The 5074-nt window shown below is 43.3% G+C and overlaps 1 long non-coding RNA gene across 4 annotated transcripts in view; it reads left to right on the top strand.

Annotated features, from left to right (window-relative positions):
• Positions 1–5074, top strand: part of LOC134163706 (uncharacterized) — a 74185-nt gene that overhangs the window by 30207 nt on the left and 38904 nt on the right. For 3 of the 4 annotated variants that reach the window (XR_009964802.1, XR_009964803.1, XR_009964805.1), the window contains exon 1: positions 3501–3649. The exons of the other annotated variant lie outside the window; for it this stretch is intronic. This is a non-coding gene — a long non-coding RNA (uncharacterized LOC134163706). Of the gene's footprint in view, positions 1–3500; positions 3650–5074 lie in introns of those variants that run through there. 4 annotated transcript variants of the gene reach the window in all.

Raw genomic sequence — 5074 nt, 5'->3', positions numbered from 1 at the left:
TTACTTTGTGTCACCAGGCCACTGAACATTACCCAGAGGAGAGACTTATACTCTACAAGCACTCAAACTGTGAGATCTTAAAAATAATTATTAGGAGATTTGTTGTGAAAGGCAGAGAGATTTCACTGAGTATCTCTACCCTTCAGTGTTAGGTAGACACGACCAACCCAGATTTCAACTATCATCTGTGGCAGAACTGATCTCAGAGGTGGCTAATCACTGACAATTTTCAACATGGTCAGTGTCTGAAATTTTGTGGTCATTTTCTAGGGAGTGCTCTTCCCCTTTTCTCTATGCGTGACATCAGACACTTGAATATCAGGGCAATAGTGGATATGACATTAATGGTACGAACTTCAGAAGACACTGATGTGAACTCCAAATCCATCCCTGTATGCCTGGATACACAGTATTTGCATGCAGCACGCTGTAGGTGTGAAGCAGCAGACAGTGGGGTTGGACATCTTGACAGGAGACTTTTGGAAGGTAATTTTGCATTTTACTACTAAAAAGGCAGTAGTCATTACAGAAAGCCACAACGTGAAACTGTCAAAAACTTGTACTTTATTCAACTTAAGCTTATCAAGGGAATAGAGCAGAAAATATATTTTCATTATGAAGTGCATAGAAAAAAATGCAATGGGAGATTTGTGTGAACTTCATATTCAGAGAAGTTCCATACAGTTACATCGTGCTCTTATCAAACTGATAAGATACAAAGTTTGAGACATACAATCTTCAAGGACAGGCATAAATACTAGGTCAGAGGTGTTCTCTGACTTGGCATTCTAATTTTCTTTGCTCAAATCCACTTAGTTTTCTGCTTTGTATCTTAGTTTTGCGTAATGACAACACTCATTCTCTTTACATACAGCTTGTACATTAAGTTTTTCTTTTCCCTTGGTCACAGATTACATTTTTCTTCCTTCTTATTTCCTCTCATCTTAATAACAACTCAGTGCACTGAAAATATTTCCTTTCCAATTAGCTTGGAAGCATTCAATTTTTGGTATTGTTGGGGAAGCCCATAATATATCTGGCAGAGTCATCAAATCATGGAATAAATGTAGTCTTTTTTAAAGTAAATCAGACATTATAGAAACTATGTAGCTTCTTGATTCATTAGATTTGGTGGTGTCGTAATTTCCAGATAGAATAATCAGATTAGTACAGCAGTTCTCAAGAGTATATTATAAAAGAATAAAAGTATAAAGGACAGAAAGAAAGTTTTCCCAGTGAGAAATGGATGCTAGTCCAAAGATTTGATTTGATATCCTTCCTTAGGCTCTGGGGCTGTTTTTGTGAATAGTAAGCATTTGCAAGCTAGAGGTGAAATTGTTTCTGAAAATTGGACCCTAACACTAAGATTCATGTCCAATGGAAATATTCTCATATGATTACAGTTGTCTGATCCTGTGTTATAGCCAATTGCTAGAGGCGATTCAGCTGACCTATTTTCTGTGCAATGGATCAGCTTCCATGGAAGGAAGTCATGTCCTAGAACTGCAGAAGGTGTGAAGTATGAGACTTCTCATTCTCTGTACCAAGGGTTTGGGAATTCAGACAAAGAAAAATAGCAAATCATTCAGAGAACTTCTCTCTCAGATTTGCTTTTGGTTTATATGCAGTATTTGGTTTATATGCGAGTATTACATTGCAAATAAAAGACAGACTAGGGACAATGTGGTCCCTCTCCAGAAGCTAACAGGAGAACTGGCTGCCCTGGATTTGGAGAATCTGAGGGTTCTTAATGACTTCTTTGCCTCAGTCTTTACTTGCAAATGCTCTGACCACACCACCCAAGTCTTGCAAGGCAGATGCAGGGACTATGAGAATGAAGACCCTAGGCCCACTGTAGAAGAGGATCTGGTTCGAGACCATCTTAAGAACCTGAATGTACACAAGTCCATGGGACCTGATGAAATCCATCCATGGGACCTGAAGGAGCTGGCGAATGAAGTTGCTAAGCCACTGTCCATCATATTTGAGAAATCATGGCAGTCAGGTGAAGTTCCCGATGACTGGAAAAAGGGAAATATAACCCCCATTTTCAAGAAGGGGAAAATGGATGACCCAGGGAACTACAGACCAGTCAGTCTCACCTCTGTGCCTGGCAAAATCTTGGAGCAGATTCTCCTGGAAGGCATGCTAAGGCACATGAAAAACAACAAGGTGCTTGGTGACAGCCAGCATGGCTTCACTAAGGGGAAATCCTGCCTGACCAATTTGGTGGCCTTCTATGATGGGGCTACAGAACTGATGGACAGGGGTAGAGCAGTTGATGTCATCTACCTGGACTTGTGCAAAGCGTTCGACACTGTCCCACACGACATCCTTGTCTCTAAATTGGAGAGACATCAATTTGATGGATGGACCACTTGGTGGATAAAGAACTGGCTGGATGGCCGCACACAAAGAGTTGTGGTCAATGGCTCAGTGTCCATTTGGAGACCAGTAACAAGTGGTGTCCCTCAGGGATCAGTGTTGGGACCGGTCTTGTTCAACATCTTTGTCGCTGACATGGACAGTGGGATTGAGTGCGCCCTCAGCAAGTTTGCCGATGACACCAAGGTGTGTGGTTCCGTTGATACGCTGGAGGGAAGGAATGCCATCCAGAGGGACCTTGACATGCTTGTGAGGTGGGCTGATGCCAACCTCATGAAGTTTAACCATGCCAAGTGCAAGGTCCCACACCTGGGTGGGAGCAATCCCAGGCACAGCTACAGGTTGGGCAGAGAAGAGATTCAGAGCAGCCCTGTGGAGAAGGACTTGGGGGTGTTGGTCAGTGAGAAAATGAACATGAGTCAGCTTCAGTGTGCAATCGCAGCCCAGAAAGCCAACTGTATCCTGGGCTGCATCAAAAGGAGTGTGACCAGCAAGTCGAAGGAGGTGATCCTGCCCCTCTGCTCTCGTGAGACCTCACTTGGAGTATTGTGTGCAGTTCTGGTGTCCTCAACATAAAAAGGACATGGAACTGTTGGAACAAGTCCAGAGAAGGGCCACGAGGACGATCAGGGGACTGGAGCACCTCCCGTATGAAGACAGGCTGGGAAAGTTGGGGCTGTTCAGCCTGGAGAAGAGAAGGCTGCATGGAGACCTCATAGCAGCCTTCCAGTATCTGAAGGGGGCCTACAGGGATGCTGGGGATGGACTCTTCATTAGGGACTGTAGTGACAGGACAAGGGGTAGCAGGTTAAAACTTAAACAGGGGAAGTTTAGATTGGATATAAGGAAGAAGTTCTTTACTGTAAGGGTGGTGAGGCACTGGAATGGGTTGCCCAGGGAGGTTGAGAATGCTCCATCCCTGGTGGCGTTCAAGGCCAGGTTGGACAGAGCCTTGGGTGACATGGTTTAGTGTGAGGTTTTGCTGCCCATGGCAGGGGTGTTGGAACTAGATAATCTTAAGGTCCTTTCAAACCCTAACCATTCTATGATTCTATGATTAAATCAGAATGACTCAAAGTCTTTTGCTGAGCAATAACTGTTTTCCTTTAAGGTTATCTCACTTAAACTTATCAGAACACTAGACTTACAGATCTGGAGGGAAATTTGATCTCAGGCTCTCCCTTGTTTATTCTCTACCAAAAGCTTAGCTCTGTTGTATCCCTGGAAAACTTAATGGAAGAAATGTATCAGTTCATAACCCCAGGTAATTACTAAAGCTATCCAGCTCATCCTAAAGTTTTCAAATATTTCTGCCAGTGTTGTGTGTGAAACATGCCAGAAGCCTACCTGGCTTGTGGCCCAGGTCTGAATTACTCTCCAGTCACTTCTGGAGAAAAGAAAACATGCCCAGAATTCATCTTTGAGTCCTGTCACATTGAAGTATGGTGAGAACATCCTTCCCTGTTTTAGAGTCCTGACTTTCACCTGCTCCTCTCTGGTGGGTTGACCCTGGCTGGATATCAGGTGCCCATCAAGCCACTCTGTCACTCCCCTCCTCAGCAGGGGAAGAGGGGAGAGGAAATAAGATGGAAAAAACTTGTGGCTCAAGATACAGGCAATTTAATAAAACAAAAGCAGAGGCAAAACATGGAAGCAAATGAAAACAAAATATTTATTCTCTGCTTTCCATCAGCAGGCAATGTCCAGCTATTTCCTGGGAAGTAAGGCTTCAATACACATAGTGATTGCTACACTAAACATCTTAACAAATGCTCCACTTCCTCCTTTCTCTTGGCTGTTACTGCTGGGCAGACATTATATGGTATGGAATATCTCTTTGGTCAGTTTGGGTCAGCTGTCGTGGCTGTTCTCTCTCCTGGGATCTTACCCACCCCTAGCCTACTTGTGAGGGGGGAATGCTGGAGGGACAGCCTTGCGGCTGTGAGACTAGCCAAAACACTGGTGCCTTGTCAACACCATTATAGCTACCAACACAAAGCACAGCACTATGAGTGCTGCTATGGGGAAAATTAGCTCCATTTCAGCCGTCCCAAATACAACTCCTTGATATTGATAATTCTGTTCATAGATTTTTATAAACTACAGGCAGAAGTAGCAGAAAGAGCCATTCCATGAAACTGAGAAAACTGCCAAACAAGACAAGGGAACGATAATACATGGGTAAAATTTAATTAAAGTCCAAATGAGCTTAGGAGTTCTTTCACAGTGAGCGAAAGGGATCAGTGTCTTCTTTGTTTGGGAGCTCTGCGTGGAATTAGGTTTTAACTGATCTGTAGGAGTACAGAATGGACTGAAAGAACAGGTAATTTGTTGCTTAGAAGATAAGCAGGGTGCTGTTGGAGAGTTAGAAGACCAGGGGTATGGTCAGCCAAGCATTAATGTCCCTGAGACATATTTACACCTGGGCTTCCTTTAGTTTTCCAAAAGATTACCCAGATTTAGTTTTCCAAAAGATTACCTAGGTTTCTGAGGCCAACATAAGGAAAGTGGAATAGACTACTCAGTCATAGAAAAGGTAAAGTCCCACTTGTCTTCGACACAAACAAGATACTGTGCAGATACAGTTCTGACACTTGGGTTACCACAAATGAGGAATGCACAAGGGGAGGAAGTTGGGTGTTTCTGAAACTTACTACTAAGTTGTGTGATTTTTTTCCCCATTATGACA

This window comes from Pezoporus occidentalis, unplaced genomic scaffold, assembly GCF_034315485.1.
Source record: "Pezoporus occidentalis ecotype Australia unplaced genomic scaffold, CSIRO_AGI_Poc_V1 ctg204, whole genome shotgun sequence".
NCBI classification, from domain to species: domain Eukaryota; kingdom Metazoa; phylum Chordata; class Aves; order Psittaciformes; family Psittacidae; genus Pezoporus; species Pezoporus occidentalis.
This window is presented reverse-complemented; position numbering and strand designations above follow the sequence as displayed.